The following is a 20,381-nucleotide window of genomic DNA, read 5'->3' on the forward strand; positions in this document are numbered from 1 at the left end:
GAGGTTGATGGAAAGCACTATGGAAGGGACTTAGGTAGCTTTGCCCAGGTGAGATGCAGGTACGAGATGGTGCTGGTGGACATGAATACTGATGTTTGGAAAATGCTGGCCTAGGTGACTGGAACTGTTACCAGAGAGGGGGCCTGACCCAGACCCCAAGAGACGGTTCTTGGACCTCATGCAAGAATTTGGGGCAAGTCCACAGAGTAAAGTGAAGGCAAGTTTACTAAGAAAGTAAAGGAATGAAAGAACATCTACTCCACAGGCAGAGCAGCAGCATGGGCGGCTTGACTGAGTATGCTGATCATTATTTCCTGGTCACATGCTAAACACAGGGTGGATTATTTATAAATTTCCAGGAAAGGGGGAGGCAATTCCCGGAACTGAGGGTACCTCCCCCTTTTAGGCCATATAGGGTAACTTCCTAATGTTGTCATGGCATTTGTAAACTGTCATGGCACTGGTAGAAGTGTCTTTTAGCATGCCAATACATTATAATTAGTGTAAAATGAGAACTGAGGATAATCAGAGATCACTGTGGTTGCCGTCTTGGTTTTGGTGGATGTTGGCAGCCTTCTTTCCCACATCCTGTTTTATCAGTGGGATCTTTGTGACCTGTGTCATGTGCTGTCCTCCTATCTCATCCTGTGACTAACACTGCCTCCCCTCCTGGGAATGCAGCCCAGCAGGTCTCAGCCTCATTTTATTCAGCCCCTATTCAAGATGGAATCACCTGGTTCAAACACCTCTGACAATACCACCTTTGCAAAAACTATAACAGTGAGAAAATGGTGGCGGTGAAAGACATCTGACCTAACCACCCCCTATCTTGCCTTTGGCCTTCAAACTGCCCTTGGTCATTCCTGGGCTTGGCAAACTATCTCTGGAAGAAATTTAGCTTTAGTTTAAATGATAATATCCTTTCCCACAAACTAAACCTCCTTTGTAAAGCTAACAAAAGGCCACCAGGTTAGAAGGCTGAGAGGAGCCCAAATTCTACCAAGATGTAGGCGTAAAGGACTACCAGCCATTATTCTGGAGGTCACAGGGTTTGCAACTTCTCCAATTACTCCTGAAGATAACATGAATATTGTAGAACCTAGAAGTGGCCTTTTGAGATGTCTTTTCAGACTTTTGCACTTCTGAAAACCACCTGGATGACTCTACCTGGACCTGTGACTCTTGACTCAACCAGTGCTTGTGGCCCCACCCAGAAGTGAATTCGGAGTACAAGGACTGATTTCCACACCCCTATAATTGCATCTCCAACCAATCAGCAGCACCCATTCCCTAGCCTCCTGCTTGTCAAGCTATCCTTGAAAAATCCTGGCCTCTGAATTTTCAGAGAGACTGATCTGAGTGATAAAACTCTGCTCTCCTGTTCAGCCAGCACTGTGTGAATTAAACTCTTTCTCTATTGTAATTCTCCTGTGTTGATAAATTGGCTCTATCTGGGCAGCAAGCAAGGAAAACCCACTGGGCAGTTATGTGACCCCAAAGGAACTTTCCAGTTCTGTGGTTTTAAGGCCCCACAGCACCTGATCATCAGTCTCACATACAGGTTAACCTGAAAGGGGAGCCCCCTGGACCTCCCTGCACCCCCTACCTGGCCCTGCCCTCTAGAAGAGGAGGAAGATCTTCTAAGGTTTTGCTGGGGCAGAGGCTGCAACTCCATCTTCATGAAGCCAGGAAGCATCCTGAGTGGGTGGGAATAATTCTGATTAGCAAGTGCCTTAGACTCTGAATAAGGTGGACTCTGAGCCTTTGCACTGGTCTCTGAGCCTTCCTCCTGGGCCACTCTTCCTCATCTCATTCAGGTCCCCGCTCTCATGTCACCTGCTTGGATCCCCTTTTCCTGTGTTCCCCATGACATAGGCCCACCCATCATCACTTGCTAGCCCTTAATCTGCTCTTATTTCCCTGGCTGGAATCTTCTTATTTACTTGTCACTGTGTTGAGTGTCCATCTTCTCGACTTTGTATCAGCTCCACGAGAGAACGGTCTGTGTCTGAGGTGTTCACTGCCTGTCCCCTAACCTACTCCCGGATGAATACACGATTGGCCATGCAATATTCTAGTCATCTGCCTCCACCTCTTAAACATGCTTTTTGATATTTGTTCAAGACATGCCAGGGTTGTTCTTTTCTTTCTTCCAGGGAAGACCTGTGAGTCCATCGATGGTACTATAACTAATCGGGCATTGGCATGTTTTAACAACAGCAGGTGGAACCCAGCATTATTTAATACCAGAGCCTACATCTGGGGTCCTCTGAGAGTTCACCAAGGGCCCCCATGCGTCTGATCCTGCTTTGGGGTGTCCTAGTCGGCTAGGCCCCGAGAGGCCAGGAGGGAAGCTCCGGTCTCTCTGGATGCCTGGCAGATTTGCTTTCCATGTTTGCGTTCAGCACAAGGCTTTGCAAAGACAAAAGCTTCGAGGCCTGGCTGCCCATCGAGGTTGCCCGGCTGGCAGGTCTCCATGGAGACTGCAGAAGCACATCTGTTCCCTGTGACTTCCCAGAGAGGGCGTCTGCCCTGAATCCACAATGCCGGGGTGTGGAGAAGCCCAGGCTGGGCCTCCTCTGTCCACAGGGAAAACAAGAAGAAGGGAGCATCTGTTCACACCAGGAGGTGGGCGGCTTGGGAGTCAGGGCAGAGACGGGGCTGGGCACAGAGTGGACCGTCAGGGAAACAAAGGTCGGCGGCAGCACACACAGCTCCTGTGCGCCTGGGGGTGGAAGGACCAGGAATGGAGGGGCGGGAGACGAGCAAGAACAGCTGCCAGCCTGTTCCCAGGAGGCAGAAGCAGTGACTTCCGTGAGGTCAGACTAGGGGTTCTCGCTACCTGGAGCCTAATGTCCCCCCAACACCCCACCCCCGCTTTCTGTGGCTCTTGGAATCCATCCAGCCTCCACTTCTCTCTCTGACTTTCCCTTGCTCTCTCCTTTGCTTTCTCTCGCTCCCTCTTTTTCTTTCTGCTTCATTCTGCCTTCCTCTGGGCGCTTCCCTGTCTCTGTGTCTCTGTCTTTCTCTGCCTGTGTCTTGCTTCTGTCCCTTTCTTGGCACCACCACTCATGAGCAGCAGTGTCTCGGGAGCTATAGAAGAAGCTGCAGAAGAAGTGAGAACCTGCTGGAGCTGTGCAAATGGCTGGCCTTGCCTCTAAGACCCCTTGCTCCTTGCCACTCAGAACAAAGCCCTCAGTGTTCCTCTCTGCACAAACAGATTGTCTCCCCTCTGGGCTCTGCCTCCTCCCTCTCTCCCCATGGGAGCAGGGAACCTGCGTTACCTAGAGGAGACTCAAGTTCACATTCTGGGTCCCCTGCAGATAGGGCATTTCCTGGTGGCCTTGGAGTGTGTCTACTTTCTGAGCCTCATACCCACAGTGATGCTGAGGCCCGGAGCTAGGGCTTCCCCATCGTCTCTCTCTGTCTCTGTGTGATCTCTCCTCATGACATCTCCAGCTTAGCTTCGGGGTGGTCAAAGTTCTGACACCTTGGGCCAGAGCTCCTAAGACACAAGTTGAGAGAGAGAAAGAGAAAGATAGAGAGAAAGAGAGAGAGAGAGAGAGAGAGAGAGAGAGAGAAGATCTGAACTGCTGAAGTGCCTTTTATGACCAAGCTAGGGGAATTTGCAATTTCCACTTTCCCTGTATGCTGTCAGTGAGGACGACTCATTCAGAGTCAACAGCAGAGAAACAAAACTATTTCTAGCGGAAGAGCTATCAAAGAATATGTAGATGTATTTTAAAGCCACCACACATAGCAAGAGAATGGCAAGGCTGGACTTGAACCCGACAGTCGGGCTTCAGAACGTGCACCTTGGCCACTCTGCTGTGGGTTTTTCAGTGTCTTCTCTTTGGGGTAAAAAGGCTGCACTTGGGCCCATGCACATAAGAGATGCTCAGTAAATGTTTATAGATCATATTGCACAGACTGTAAAACCCCACAAGGCCAAGGGCCCCAGGACAACACTTGCTGTCACCTCCAGAGCTCAGAGAGAGAGTGGATGGGTCAGAGAGGGTACATCAGGAAACTTCCAGAGGCCACTGGCTGGAAGGGCTAATGAGACCACCAACGTGCATCTGCCTCAACATAGCTCTGATGAAGATCTGCCTCAACATAGCTCTGATGAAGATCTGCCTCAACATAGCTCTGATGAAGATCTGCCTCAACATAGCTCTGATGAAGATCTGCCTCAGCATAGCTCTGATGAAGATCTGCCTCAACATAGCTCTGATGAAGATCTGCCTCAGCATAGCTCTGATGAAGATCTGCCTCAACATAGCTCTGACAAAGAAAGGCTGACTTTCCCTTTGCAGGTTTTCCATAGCAACAAGCGGAGGCCCCGGCTTCTGCAGGTGTCCTCATTACAGCTGGGAGCTCCTGGTTAGCAAACCCCCTGCTCCTGTGGGCTGCCGACTAGGAGAAAACTAGGCAACTACAAGTAAGGGACAGATGTTTACTATCTTGGCATAAGGGGCACGATTCGTTATTCTGGCAGGAAGCGAGACATGGGGTGGGCAGGCTTAGGGACAGGAAAGAATAGCCTCCAATTCTTGCTGGAATGGCAGGGGGTTAAAACGAAAAGGCAGAGCATATCCTTGGAGATCATCTAGTCCGGAAAGAGTTTTATTCACTCATGGATTCACTCACTCTCTCAACCAACATCCTCGGAGCATCTGGACTGGGAGGAGAACTGCGAGGGGAGCTGAGCTGTAAGTAACACCGAGGGCCTGTCCTCATGGGTCAGGAACGTGGGAGGGGAGCCAGAGGACACTCAGAATGCATCCAAAAGGAATCTATGTGCTGGACAGGGACAAGAACCAGGGGAATGTGCAGCAGGAAAGGGGGGCAAGAGGGTAGAAGAGGACGTGGCCCCTGCAGGCCCCCTTGAGAAGGAGGCAAGTGAGCAAAGGCCCAGTCGAGGGGAGGCAGAGGCCACGGGCTCACCTGCCACTTCTTCCCCTTAGGTGGTGGTTGTGGGGAAAATGGGTGATCAATATGGACACATTTTTGGGTGCCATGACTTGGGGGAAGGTGCTACGGGCACCTTGTGGGTTGAATTTGTTTGCTGGGGCTGCAGTAACGTGGTAGCAGAGACCGGGCAGCTTCAGCAACAGAAACAGACAGGCTCACAGTTCTGGAGTCCCAGATCCAGGCATCGGGGGCTCGGTTCTTCTGAGGGCTATGAGGAGAATCTGTTCGTGCCTCTACTGTGGTTTCTAGTGTGTCACTGGCCATGTTTGGGGTTTCTTAGCTCACGAAAGCATCACCCTGATCTCTGCCTTCATCTTCATGTGGTGTTCTCCCTGTGCACCTGTCTGCATCCAATTTCCCCCCTTTTCTAGACACATTAGTCATTTTGGATTATGGCCCCACCCTACTCCAGTGTGACCTCACCATAGCGGATAACAGCTGCAGCAACCCCATTTCCACATAAGGCCACATTCTGAAGTACCCGGGGTTAGGACTTTAACATATGAAACGGGGTGGGGGGCACAATGCAACGCATGACAGAAGTGGAGGCCACAGATGCTGCTAAACATCCTTCTATGCATGGAACAGCCCTCCATCACAGAGAATGCCATAGTGCTGAGATTGGGAAACCCTGTGATAGAGCTCAGGGTTCTGGACGGGAGATGGCTCAGAGCTGAGTGGCAGTCCAGCTGTGGAGGACCTGCAGCCCCGTGAAAAAGTCACCTTTGCTCTTGTGAGCCATGGAAACAGCTTGCGTGTTTGTTACACAGCACAATCTAGCCCATTCTGACTAATGCAGCCACCTGGTACCCTCTAAGAACCCACCCAATCCCCAGCAGGTTGGAGTGTCCTGATCATTTCGTAATGCCTGCTATGGAACAGGAAGGGAAAGTGTCCAAAATGTCCTCATCTGCACTGTTCTGGCCTCAGCCCTGCAACTCAGAAAACTACCCAAAGTCACAGAGTTTGTCATGTAATAATGTTCACTAAGTATTTGCTGGGTAATTGAATCTCCAGCAGGCTTAGAAACCAGGCCTCCTGTCATCTTTCTACTTCACCAGGTCACATCCCCAGAGATTGTCATGCTCCCAAAATATCTTAAATGCTGGGACTAAGATCGCACTGCGCCACAAATTCTACCTCTCTCTTACCAACAATTGCTCCTGGAAAACGGATTCCCATGTTCTCATCGAAGAAGCTTTAATGTGAGGTGTAAAGCGTTACTTTTCTCCAGGGTGACTTTCTTCTCCTGGAAATTCAAGACGAGACTCTTTAATGCTGGCATTCCAGGCGGCAGTGATGGTGTGGAAGGATTTGGGGAAAGGTGTTTCCAGAATCACTCTAGGCAGGCGAAGTCTCTTTGCAGTGTTAGACTAGCCAGGGCCCAACCTGAGCGCACATTGGTTGAGGGAAGGTAGCACGTGGCTGCAAATGAACTGTGCGCCAGTGACCTCTACGTTCCCTCAGCCTCTGCTCAGGAGGGATTAACCAAGGGAGAATCTGTGATTTGCATGTTTGGAACAGGGCCTTAAGGGAAGGAAGGAAAATGACCAGAGGACCCCAGGCCAGTATATGTCTGACTGGGCATAGAGAGGGGCATTGTCTCTGTGCTGTCACCTTTGCGGAAAACCATGGGCTAGACCAGTGCTCTGGAGGAGATGGTGTCTTAAAGGAGGTGTGTGCCAGGACTTTTTTGTTTGCAAGTGACAGAAATCCAAATCAGACAGACTAAAGTAAAGAGGAGCGTGTTCACTTCTGTAAATGAAAGCTTGAAGGGCTTATGGCCCCAGATGCAGCTGGATCCAGGGTATTAAGTGACTTGGATTCTGGACTCTGGAAACACCAATCCATTTATCTCTGTCTCTCAGCTCCACTGTCCTCCAGGTTGGCTTCATCTTCAGCTGGCAGGAACCAAAAACATGCTGGGCAGCAACCTCAGTCTGCTATCCTGCCCTCACGGGGACTGTGAGATCAGGAGAGGCCTCGGTCTCTCTTGTGCCAGCAGCTATACAGGATGGGCTCCTACTGGACCAACTCGGGTTACGTCTTCAGCTCCATCCCCACCCCTACCAGCGACTGAGACTGGACAGTGGAAGGGCCAGGCCTTGGTCATGTGGCCATCCCTGGAACCATCCAAAGCACATGGACTGAGCTTGTGGGGAGCAGTCCCATGATAGAGAACTGGAGTGTTTGCACCAGAGGGTTGGGGGGTGGATGCTCAACAGTCAGAAAGACCCAGCACCCACCACACAAGCCGACGAACCCACTGCCAACACGGCTACTCCTAGTACAAATGCCCCCAGGGGCGCCCCTTTCCCTGTCAATGAAATGTGATTTGAATTCATTTCTTACACCAACTACATGGAGACGGTGCGAGGCTCATTAAGAAGGAGGATGAGCACGTGTACATGCTGGATTTGAATGGTTTAAAACCATGTGCCTCTGTCTGTTTAAGGATTAGTATTCCTCAAAGAATTCAGCTCCATACGATAAGTGCTAATACTTTATTTCTTGGGGGAGTCTACAGACTGAAGTTGGAATTGATTGTGAACAGAATAAAATAATTTGCTTTTTATCAGCATCCTCCATGGAAACTTGTTTGCAGCCAGTCTGGCTCTCGGAGGAAAATGCATTTAGCTTCACCTCCCTAATCCCTCTGTAAGGCCCCTAAATCACCACCCATCACTCAACACCACTCAGCCTGAAATGACCGTCGCTCGGTAATCATAAAAACAGAATTACAGTCGCTGTCACCTCCTGCTGATGGCTTCTTTAGGGCCAGATGAGAGCAGGACTTAAGAGTCAGCAATCGCAGGGAGCCGCAAGGGCCCGCGGCTCTGCCAAGTGCGGCTGTGCCCACGGAAGGGTCCTGTGCTCCCTAAATCAACGCTGGCCATTCTTGTGTTCTTGACTCCCAAAGTCAGAATTAATGACCCCGTTCTTTACCCCGGAGGTGGTAGCTGACTGCTGATTTACAGGATACCGATGAGTTTCATTTTGCTTTTAAAAAATAAATCAATCACCAAATCTGATCGTTGGGACTTTCCACATAAAAGTCTGGATTTTACTCCCTTTTTGAAAAATAGGGAGAGTTGAAAGCGCTGCATTTGGCTGGCGCTGAGGAACGACGTCCTACCTCCCTCTCCAGTTCACCCCAGACCTCGCCACTTTCTGGAGGCCCTTCACTCTTTATGTCACCTGCCTGCCCTTGGACCACCTACATCTGAGAACCCAGCCCACAGCAGAGCAGGTGCGTTGGAGCTCAGACTTGATAGACAGATGTCTTGCCAGCTTCCACCGCTGGCTCTGACCTGTCCTCGCTGGACGTCTTGAAGCAATGACTTGGTTTTGCATGTGCATCCATTTCCTTATCTGTAAGATGGGTATACTCATAGCACTGGTTGATATGCAGAGCAAATGAGTTAATGAACATGCAAGGCAGCTGGAAGCTCTCCTGGCACGCAGAAGAGCTGTGCCTGGCTGAGCTGCCACTGCCACGCTCCCGCTTTCCTTTGGCCCTCATGGAATCTTCTTCCCCATCTTGGATATGTAGTGCATTGAACTGTGGTCCCCAGGAAGACATGTCCATGTCCTCTACCCCTGGTGCCTGTGAATGGGGCCTTATTTAGAAGATGAGTCTTTGCAGATGAAGACTCTCGAGAGGAGACCATCCTGGATTAGTCGGGCAGGTCCTACAGCAATGACAAGTGTTTTATGAGACAGAAGAGGGAGACACAGACACAGAGGGGATGACCTATGAAAATGGAGGCGGGGACTAGAGTGAGGCTGCCACAAGCCAAGAACACCTGGGGTCACCCAAAGCTGAGAGAGTTTGTGAAGACATCTCCCCGAGAGCCTTTGGGTGAAGCAAGGACCTGCAGACACCTTGATTTCAGATCCTGGCCTTCAGAACTGTGAGAGAATGAATTTCTGTTGTTGCCAGTGCTGCAGTTTGCAATGATTTGTCACAGTAGCCACAGGACACTAATAGCAATGGGATGACAGATTCTGTGGCCAACACCATTTCTCTCCAGCCTGGCCCAGCTCAGTGCTGGGCACAATGTGGGGGTGACTCTGGAATATTTCTCAAGTGGGAAAATGTATTTATGCCTCCCAATACATCTCTGAGGGACAGAAGGGCCCTTTTTAGGGCAAGCAGGACCGGGATCTGGAGTTCCAGGGCTGGGGGGGCTCCCCTATCCCCACAGAAATGCACAGAACAGCTGGGCTCAAGGGAGAAAATAAGGCTCATAAGTTCAGGAAGAGATGAAAGAGGCTTCCTGCTTCGACCCGTTTCATCCACCAGAATCACACCTGTACATGTGTGTGGGTCGGACCAGCTCCCTGCTATGCAGGCCCACTGCAGAATGGAAGTACAGGGCCCCATGTTCAAAGATATTTAAGAATTTTAAGATGGCGACAATAGGGCATTAAGCCAAGTGGGGGGTGCTGCTAAGCATGGGAGTCTGCACAGGTCACAAGCCAGTGACGCCAGGCTTGGGGACCCAGCAGGGAGCAGGGAACAGATCACATGACGTCGTTACCCCAGAGCTTACCTTTTGGTAACCTTTGGGACAGCAGCAGGAACCAACTAAGCAAACCTACGACATAGATGCATGGGTCTCATCCTCATGGCCAAACCTGGCTAAGTAGATCCACTTTACTCCCACAAGAAGTGGACACAGGGAGAATGAGGAACAGAGAGGTTAAGTCACCTCCCAAGGTTGCACAGCTGGTTTGTGCTAGAACCAGGCTGCGGGTCTTAAGCGTTTTTGCCTACTTCCTCTCAAGCAGGCAACTACTAGAGAGCTGATATGTTCCAATTCACATATATTAACGCCTTCAATCCTGCCACCTGGTCAATCCTGTTATTATTCTCATGTTACAGATGAGGAAACTGAGGCACAAAGACTGTAGGTAACTTAGCCAAGGTCACACAGCCGGAAGACAGCAGAGCCTGGATTCGAACCAGGGAGATGTCTCCAGAATCTGTGCTTTCTACCCCAGTTCTCTACCACAGGGACGGTGTCTTGTTAGGTTGAATTTTGATCATTAATTCTAACTCTTCAAGCCATTGTGCCCATTTTAATGCAACTTGTTGGAATCTAGTGTTGTTTTAGCATAAATATGGTCAAGAAACCATAGTTTTTTGCCCAGAGGAAAAAAATATTAACAAGCATTTACTCCAGAAGGAGTTTTTGGGAAGGAGGAGGTTTTCGGGAAGGAGTCATCCATGTCATGAGGTGGAGGACAGGGCACCTCACCTTGGTCATTTCAGGGCATGCTGTGGCCTACAGGGTCCTTGACTCCTCTGTCGCCTGTCTGTTTCATTGCTCACTGATGTGTCTATCTTGGGCTGTGGGCCCAATGCTCGCCACACCCTGTTGTTGAATGAATCTCTCCATCCCTCTCTCTCTGCTTTGCCTCTAGGGCCCTGCGACTTCTTAAGGATAGTTCCAGGAAACACACTTAGGACACCTGGGCTCAGGGACACTGACCTGTCCAGACTCGAACACGATCCAGCTGGGGCCCATGACTCAGTGCCCCCATCCCAGCCCCATCACACCAGGAAGATGAGACAGATGGACCACCAAGCCCAGCATAATCAGGGCTTGGAATGGGGACCTGATTACCTGTCCATGCAACATTGATTTATAGGTAATTCTTCTTCTCCTCCAAGACTCTGGATTGTAGCTAATTTACTGACAGTCTTAAATCATCCCCCCACATGCAGTGGTGAGACCCGAGGCACCGTCTATCACCGGCCTCCTGTAACCGCTGCCTTGATTAAAATGAGGGTGGTGAGGAGAGTATCCTCCTCCGTGCCGAGGGTGGGGCTCACGTGGGAATTCGTAGCGTCGTTTATCCAGAGATGGTGGCAGCCCACACACGGCTCACTTAATTTCATGTTTGGCTGCTGACGGGTTTTCATTTATAGATAATGTAAACAGGTTGACAGGGCCCTAATTAACTGATTTGTGGTCCTTTGGGAACAAAATGCTTATTAATATTCATAAACATTTGTAGCACTTAGGCAGATGTCCGCCCTGACATGATCATAATATGTCATCAACAGTGAGCTCCCGTGATGTCTACTTTGTCCTTTGCCTGTAGACCCTAGAGAGCTTTGTCTGACTGTGGTCCCTCTCTAGGAGGTGGGTCCAGCTCTTAATCCTGGCATTAGTGAATGATTTACAGATCACATCTTGATTTTTCCACAATCCTTTCTTCTCCCCAGATGTCCTTAATCCAGTCTTCTTCCAATCCCACCCCTGAGTCTTTGTTGACATTAGCTGAGAACTTCCTCCTCCAGGAAGTCCTGCTGGATTGATCTCTCCCTACAGGGATGCCATCTTTCTATGTCAGAGTTACTTGGTGCAGTGTAATTGTTTACATGAGGGTAATTGTTTGCTGTTTAATGTTCTTAGGTTATTTTATTCAGGAATGTTCTGCCTTGTGAACTTCCCCCAAGGAGAAATCAATTTCTTCCTTTTGCAGTAGAGCCTCATCTTCTGCAATGTCATTCGTGCCATGGAAATTGAAGAATCACCACAACAGCCACAGCTAGCATCTGCTGGGCTCTTCATCACATGCCAGGAAATACGCCAAGCCTCCTACCTACTCTTTTCACCTCAGTCCTGGGAGGCAGGTGCAAGGGTCTTCACCATTTTCCAGATGAAGAAGCTGAGACACAGAGGGGCCCAGCAACTTGCTCAAGACCACAGATCAGTGAGTGGCACAGTCAAAATCACTCTTAAAAATTCCCGCAAGTACTCCTAAGGCCCCACATATATGGTCTAGTGCACTGACTTTAAAACTTTATTTGCCTCTAATGTGTGGCATGAAATGTATCTTTCATTGTGATCTGGTACATATTTGTGCACAGACACATGCATGTGGACAGATACACACATGACGGAATTGACGAGCCACTTAATGTTTATTTTATGATGTGTAATGTTAGTTCCCTTCCTTTCCTATTGTTTTTTCCGTATTCTATCCTACTGGGAACAATTCTGACCCACTGATTTTATATCTTAGCCTATTAACAACTCACAATCCTCTGATAGTGTGATGGTTAATATTAAGTGTCAACTTGCTAGGATTGAAGGATGCAAACCATCGTTCCTAGGAGTGCCTGTGAAGGTGTTGCCAAAGGAGATTAACATTTGAGTCAGTGGACTGGGAGAGGCAGACCCACCCTCAGTCTGGGTGGGCACCATCTCAGCAGCTGCTATGAGGCTAGGATAAAAGCGGGCAGGAGAGCGCGGAGGGAGTAGACTGGCTGAGTCTTCCGGCCGCCGTCTTTCTCCCATGCTGGATGCTTCTTGCCCTGGAACATCAGACTCCAAGTTTTTCAGCTTTTGGACTCTTGAACTTACACTAGTGGCTTGCTAGGGACTCTTGAGCCACAGACTGAAGGCGGCCCTGTTGGCTTCCCTACTTTTGAGGTTTTGGAACTCACACTGGCTTCCTTGTTCCTCAGCTTGCAGACGGCCTGTGTGGGACTTCACCTTGCGCACATGTGAATCAATTCTCCTAGTGAACTCCCCTTCATATGTACATATATCCTACTAGTTCTGTCCCTTTAGGGAACCCTGACTAGTAGACATGGGTTGTGACAGAGCGTGAAGATCACTAGTGCGAAGCACACCACACAGACACATAGAGAAGAGGCTGTGCATTTCCCTAAGCCTTTGTGAGTAGGATACCATCACTTACCGGGGGCTGCTCAATGCCAGGCATGGCTGTCAGAACTTTTCAACTCTTAACTTAATTCCCCACGGATACTAGGTTGAACCATACAAAATCGCCTAGAGTTGACAATTTCCTGTGAGGAATAGCAATTTCATCTAGCTGAACTAAGTATTTATCTTCATGATAATTCCATTTCGTACACACATACATACCACACACACACACACACACACAGAGAAAAAAGCAGAGATTAGTTAACCTGCTCAGTGTTGCCTAGCACCAGGTGAGGCTGCTGCAACTCACTCCCAAGCAGCCTGACTCTAGCCCCTAACACTCTACATCCTCCTAACCACTAGCTAGCCAAGGCTCTTTAGATTCCTCAAGGACACTGAGGAAGCTTGCAGGGGCCACTTGAAAGAGCAGTACTTCCCTCCTGCTTCATGCCTGCGAAGCCCTTTGAATCATCCTCACGCTCTTTCTATAGGTTTTCCAAGCTTTCATGGACTTCTAGACATCACGGCATTCAGTGCCCAGGGCCTCCCTCTGTGGAGCCCAAAGACTAGCTGAATTCCTGCCCTGCATCAAGTTAATCTCTGCGTCTCACCACTGCCTCAGTGTGCAGCTGAATTTGTTGGTGAGTTAGATGCCGTGTGGCGTGCTTAGCCACTGTTTCCTCCCAGGGCGCACGCCTGGGGTATGCACTTGCTGACCATCGGTTTAAAAACATAGTCAGAGACGTAGTCAGAGGCCCACTGAAAGGTCAAACGACAGACTGGACTAGAAGTTTTTGGTTTTTTTTTTTTTTTTCATATCTAATAACTTAATTAAAAGCAATGAGTTGGAAGAGGTATGAGAGTCTGCTAGCCCTGAAATCTGTAAATCTGCATCAGAACGTCCCCGACACTTGACGGGCTGCCCGTGTCATAAAACCGTCTAGTTACTGCACCTTTGGAACTAGGTCATCATCCATCTGCTTCTGGAAATTTCAATTACGTTATGTAAGCGGCGAGGTGCTTGCTCACAATTTATTCACCTTTCCTGGATTTTTGTTTCCCGCAGTTTCCCACCAACCAGTCGCCAACCTACTCTGCTGTGGGGACATGGGGTCAGGAGCCCCCTCCTCTTTGAAAAACAGTAGGATAGCACCTGATGTTGGCTCAGGTTCTGAAATTACTAAGCAAGGCTGACATCAGATGTAGAAACAGCTGAAGATGTCCAGACCCCAGGATCATCCTCAACATGGGTAAATGAGCATATTCGAGTGGCCCTTGGCAACAGAGACACAATGACAGAATCACAGCTCCATCTGCCACTTCCTCCTCCCACCGGCAGGTGCCCAAAGAAGGGCACGCTCCGGCTGGATTATTTACATACATTTACATATTCAATGTTTCATTATTAGCATACATTTACTATCCTCTTTGTTATAAAGCTAAAGATAATCTTCCCATGCTTTATGTTCTGTCAAGTGTATTCTGTTGTATTCATGTTCTATGCAACTCCACTGTAATCCTCACAATAAAACTCTGCTCTTGAGGGCACTCTGAGAGAGTTTAAAGAGCACTGGCTGGGACTGAAAAGCCATGCCTGCTGGAGCCGTCTCTTTCATTTACCGGCTCTGTGACTTCAGAGAAGTCATCTAATATTTCCGAGCCATAGGTCATCTTTTTTCTAAACTAGTGGTTCTCAGCTGGGGGTAATTTTACGCTTAGAGGACATTTGGCAACGTCTGAAGACATCTTTTTGGCTCGTCACAGTTGAAAAGAGGAGGATGCTACTGGCATCTAGTGGGTAGAGGCCAGGAATGCCAATCAGCATCCTCCAGTGCCCAGGACAGTCCCACCACAGAGAACTGTCCAGCCCAAAATGTCAACAGTGCTGACATTGGTAGACTCCAGTGTAGACGTACAAAGGCATGAAAAATACTATCGTGAAAAATAGTACCATGTTTCTAGCTTCCAGACATGAGGAGAGGGTTGAGTGGTCTGTGTGTGTGCTGCCGTGCCCTTGGAGTACCTGCCCCCAAGGCATGCCCCTCCTAACTCAAGGAGTAGCCACCACGCTCAGTTACACGGTTATCACTCCCATGAACACCACGGACAAGAAGGAATGATTATAGCAGATCAGCCTCATTTAAGAGCTAACATAAGGGACATTTGTCTGAGACACAAAGCCCAAAAAAATGTTCTAAATGTACCCTCACAATTTACAAATGGGGGGCAATACTATGGTTTCATTTGCTTTTCCTATCGCCCCTCTCAGTGTTCACAGTAGAAATCCTTCCACCTCCTTTGACAGATGCGGAAGTGAAGTCCAGAGAGGTTAAGTGACTTTTCCCTGACCGCACAGCAAGTTAGACCCAAGTTGGGCTCAAACTCCAGTCATCAGAGTCAACTTCTGGCTACACCATGTGAGTCCAGCTGGGACACACTTTCAAAGACTTTGAGCCACAGGAGTTAATGGAAGTGATCAGGGCCTCTCACCCGGGTTAGCAGCTGTGAGCTCTTTTGCTTGCTTTTTCTCTCTCATGCTTATGTGAAAAGCATTTGGCCCAGACTTATCTGCCTCCCTGCAAGTGGCCATTTCATTTTGTAGAGTGGCATTGAATTGGGCTTCTCTCCAGAGGGGGAGAAGATTGAAGCCTTCTCCAAAGGCATTTGCCCTTTCAGACCAGCCCCCTCCGGAGAGCCAGAGCTCACAGGAACAGCAATTGAGCTGCCTTTCCTGTTCCTTTTTGTTCCTCATGAAAAAAGGTGAAAAAGAAAGCAATTTCTGAGAAAATGACCCAGGTGATTAGGTGCAATCACTTCTCTTTTGCTTTCTGCTCCAGTGGGAAGCTGCAGTCAGACTGTGCATGAGGAGGGAGGAGGGGGAGGAAGGTGAGGAAGAGGCTCCTGGATGTGAGCGGCTGCCCATCTCTTAGGAGGTGGGGTCAGGGCTGGCTGCAGAGCCACTTCACAGATGACTCCAATCTTTATTTTTCTGTTTATTTAATCCAAGGGATGTACAAATAGATTAAATTAACAAATACTTCTATAAGGTTTGTTACTAAAAAAGGATTTTCTCATTCTCTTTGCCCCCTCCCCCTTTTTCCATACTCTTGGGACATTGCTTTCAACTCTTATAGCTGAATATGTTGATATTTAAACCTGGTAGTATAACCGCCCCACAGGTTCTTCTTGCTGGCTGCCCAGATAGACCTGATTTATCAAGACAGGGGAATGGCAATAGAGAATGTTCAATTCCTGTGGAGCCAGCTGAAACTGGAGTTTTATTATTACCCACATCAGCCTCCCTGAAAATTCAGAGGCCAGGGATTTTGAAGGTTAGTTTGTAGGGAGAGGGTTAGGGAATGGGTGCTCTGCTGATTGGTTGGGGATACAATCATAGAGGTGTGGAAACGAGTCCTGGTGTGTTGAGTCTGCTTCTGGGTGGGGCCACGGGACCCAACGGGTCACAAGCCTCGGGTCCAGGTGGAATCATCCAGTCTTCAGAAATTCAAAAGTCTGAAAGTGCATTTCAAAAGGCCAGTCTTAGATTCTACAATAGTCATGTTATCTGCAGGAGTAATCAAGGAGTAATTATGAATATTGTGACCTCTGGAACAACGGCGGTTGTCCTTGAACTCTTCCTACATCTTAGCAGGATTCAGGCCCCTCGTAATCCTAACCTGACAGTTTAGTTTGGGGAAGGGCTATTATCATCCTGGCTTTAAGGTTAAATTACAAACTAAATTTCTCCCAAAGTTAGCTTGTCTCACACCCAGGAATGACCAAGGGCAGTCTGGAGGTTAAAGGCACGATGAAGGTCAGGTCAGATCTCTTTCACTGTTGAAATTTTCTCACTGTCTTAATTTTTGCAAAGTGGTTTCAGTAGCATGCTTGTAAAAAGCCTTGCTGTCTTTGAAGTCAAAGCAGGTGACCAAGGAGACACAGTGAGTGTTGCCAAGTGAAGGGGCCAGACTCAGCTGCATGCGCAGCAGCAGCCACCTATGCTCATGAGGGACGTGCCCACAACAATGCTGAGCAGAAAAAGAGCGGATGCCTATCCTCCTCTTGGCAACGTGGAACCTACATACCACCCCTGGATGCTGACTGCAGATTTCTCTTTTTGTAAGACAAGCGATGAAACCTTCATTGTTTTAGTCATTGTTTAGATTTCTGTCACTGGCAGCCAAACAACCATGAATTGGAACAAGGACAGAGTCAAGTACGAAACTTGACCTTTATTTTACCCACTAGACAAATGTCTCTGCACACTGTTTAAAAAAAAAAATCCCTCTTTGTCATATCATACAATCTGCTGTCCAGTAAAGAGCAGCTCACTGACCAGAGACACTCAGGGGGAGCTGCAGAAGACCTCTCAGGCCCTCAGAATACCCCTGTCAAGACCATACGTTTCAAAACTGACCTTCACAGAGCACCCTTTGGGTTAGGGAGATGCTCCCTGGATGCTCTTTTGTTTTGAAAAGCATAACTTTGCACTATGAGACATTCATACTCTGAAGGACATAACCAAGGAGATGTGGCGGACGGTAACATGGTGAGGGTGGTGGGGAGGCACTTTCAGATTGGGGAGGGAAATTAGCCGGATGTGATGGGGCACACCTGTAGTACCAGCTACTCAGGAGGCTGAGGCAGAAGAATCACTTAAACCTGGTAGGTGCAGGTTACAGTGAGCCACTGAACTCCAGCCTGAATGACAGAGTGAGATTTTTTTTGTTTCAAATTAAAAAAAAAAAAAAACAAAAAAAAAAACCAGATTGGGGAGGAGTTTAGTGGTGAGGTGGTAAGGTGGTGTCCTTCAGTGAGGGAAGACATTGAGACCAGTCTGAAAGTTGAAAATTAGCTGGAGTAAGGCAGGGGTGCCTGGTGGGAACAGCAGGTGCAAAGGCCCTGAGGCTGGGTTGTGTTTAATACATACAAGGTGTGCATGATGGAGCTCTGTGGCTGGGGAGGAAGTCCGGAGGTGGGCAGTGGCCACACCATGGCTGGCTGTGGCTGGGAATTATTTTTCTTCTAAGTACTCTGGGAAGACCCAGAGGATTTTAAGCAGAGTCTATGGACATTCCAGAAAGTTCTCACCCACCCCTGGGGGCCTCTGCCTTTCCTGCCCCCTCTATCTGAAGTGCCTTTCCCCATTACCCCTTTCACCTGGCTTATGGAGCTTGACACTGTTTCTTTCAAGAAGTTTTGCCCAATCCATTCTTCACGTCACACGCCAGCGCCTCTCTTAGGGATCTCAGAGCCCCCAGTGCTCCTTCCACTTGGACACCTGCACCATTATCGGAGGCATTTGAACCAGAGCAATTCCATCTTGAATAGGGACTGGGTGAAATAAGGCTGAGACCTACTGGGCTGCATTCCCAGGAGTTTATGCGTTCTTAAACGCTTAAGTTACGGGATAAGATAGAAGGTTGGCACAAAACAGGTCGCAGAGACCCCACTGATAAAACAGGATGTGGTAAAGAAGCCAGCCAAAACCCGCCAAGTCCAGGATGGTGATGAAAGTGACATCTGGTCATCCTCGTTGCTCATTATGAGCTAATTATAATGTATTAGCATGCTAAAAGACACTCCCATCAGCACCATGACAGTTTACAAATGCCATGGCAACGTCCTGAAGTTACCCTACATGGTCTAAAAAGGGGAAGAACTCTCCGTTCCAGGAAATCTCCACCCATTTCTCAGAAAACTTGTGAATATCCCACCGCCTTGTTTAGCATGTGGTCAAGAAATAACTGAGTATCCTCAAGCCCGGCAGCCTGTCGCAGCTCTGCCTATGGAGTAGCCCTTCTTCTGTTTCACTTTCTTAACAAACTTGCCTTTGCTTTACTCTATGGACTGGCCCCAAATTCTTTCTTGCATGAGGTCTACAAACCCTCTCTTGTGGCATTGGGGCCCCTTTCTGGTAGCATTATGTTTTAGTAGTGACTTCTTGGCCTCCCTCCTCAGACTGTGGGGTTCTTAAGCACAGGATGGCCTGTGTTTGCCTCTGGAGGCCCAGGGTCTGGCTTGGTGGGCTCAGCCCTGGATGCTGTTTAGCACCACCTGGGGGTCCCCAATCCCACACCCAGGCTGTACCCCACACTCTCTATGCTGTGGCCCAGGCATCGATGTTTTTAAAGCTTCCCAGGAGATTAAAAGGTGCAGTGAAGTCGCCCACTAGACGTGCTCCAAATAAGGGAATGGATGCTGGTCTTCTGAGCTTCTACAATGACACTGCTGCCGTGGGCATGAGTCCAACCTGAAAGCCCAGGCCGGCTAGAAACACCACTCCTCAGGTTTTCTGAAACTCAACCGAATTTTCATTGTAAGTCCCCATTTGGCTTTGTGGTGAACACTCAGTCTCAGTCAGTATCGAACTCCCCCTCATGCCAGGACCCCAGCTGGAAGCGGAGGGCATGTGCCCATGGGGACTGCTTAGCAGGTGCTAAGCGGCTCAGCAAGAGGGCAGTGCAAGCGCCTTGTACCAGGAATAGGAGGGGCAGGGGCTGTTGCTCGCTTGAGTCCAAAGGGTCCCGGGAAGGGGTAGGTGATACAGGCTGGGAGAGCAGAGTCAAGTAGAGAAGGTGGTCTGGGAGGAAGCTGGGGTCTCTAGTCAAGGGACATAGCCAGGCTGTGCTTAACCCACAGGTGCAGTCTGGGAAGTAAGCCCCCTGGCCCTCCTGCAGCCACCTGCAAAGCCCCCAGCAGCCAAACCCAGAAGTCAGAGGCCACAAGGGCCATGCTGCGGTACACATGTATCAACCTCCCAGGGTAGAGAGCAGGATGGAGGAAGGGTGAGTGGACCTGGTGGGACAAAGTGACAATGCCCAGCCACCCCCTCCCCCAGATCACGCTTACCATCTCATGACAGTTGAAAACACGGAGACTGGGGGTGGTGACTGGTACACAGTGGCGCCTGTACACCCTGGAACACACAGAGAGGTCCGCAGGGACAACGTCCAAATATCCACACAGCACAGCCATGACCAGCCAGAACACTGGTCATGGAGCTCATGGTGCTCCAATGCTGTGGACACTGAATCCCCTCATTCTGGTCTGCATGTGGGCATTCCCCTCTCTCTACACCCTGGCTAGGTAGTTGAAGATCATCTTGCTGTCTCTGCAAACACCAGGAAATGGCAAGCCTTATTTGTAATATGTTCTAAATGTGATTTTGAATTTCATGTCCTAAAAAAACTGCTCTCGTGAATAAATGATCAACTTCCACATTATCACACCTTGGAGTAAAGTTCATAAGTAAGAATGTGCCCAGCGTCCTGGAAGCAGAAAGGAGGGAGAGGGAGAGGACTGAATCTCCACCTCTGTAGACCTGAATTATGAGCCCTAGCTTGGGACTCTGTGCTGCAGCCCTTGAACAGTTCAGGCAGGTGCTGGGGACGCCCCAGTGACTGTCAGCTGCACCAGGAGCTGAGTCCAGCAGCAGAGAGGGTGGTCACAGGCTGGGATATGGTGCTACATTGCCTTCATCTGCCTGAGAATATCCACAGCTCCTCTTGGTCCTGGTGGCCTCTGGTAAGTCTCAGCAGGTTTCCAGGCATGAGGATGGTGTTCATATGCCACAGCACCCTAGCTGGGCAAGTGGCTGGGGGTGACTGGTGTGAGCTGAGACCACAGAGGGAGGAAGAATGGGGAGGAATGGGGAGGAAGGAGGAAAGGGGAGGAAGGAGGAATGGGGAGGAAGGAGGAATGGGGAGGAAGGAG

At 49.2% G+C, this 20,381-nt stretch overlaps 1 long non-coding RNA gene across 1 annotated transcript in view; it reads left to right on the forward strand.

The window, feature by feature from the left end:
• The first annotated feature begins 958 nt into the window (after window positions 1-958).
• Window positions 959-20,381, forward strand: part of LOC116535213 — a 24,244-nt gene continuing 4,821 nt past the window's right edge. Inside the window, exons 1-2 of the long non-coding RNA XR_004262092.1 lie at window positions 959-969; window positions 16,599-16,610. This is a non-coding gene — a long non-coding RNA (uncharacterized LOC116535213). The remainder of the gene's footprint in view (window positions 970-16,598; window positions 16,611-20,381) is intronic.

Source organism: Sapajus apella, unplaced genomic scaffold, assembly GCF_009761245.1.
Source record: "Sapajus apella isolate SASKATOON/1434 unplaced genomic scaffold, GSC_monkey_1.0 scaffold92, whole genome shotgun sequence".
NCBI classification, from domain to species: Eukaryota; Metazoa; Chordata; class Mammalia; order Primates; family Cebidae; genus Sapajus; species Sapajus apella.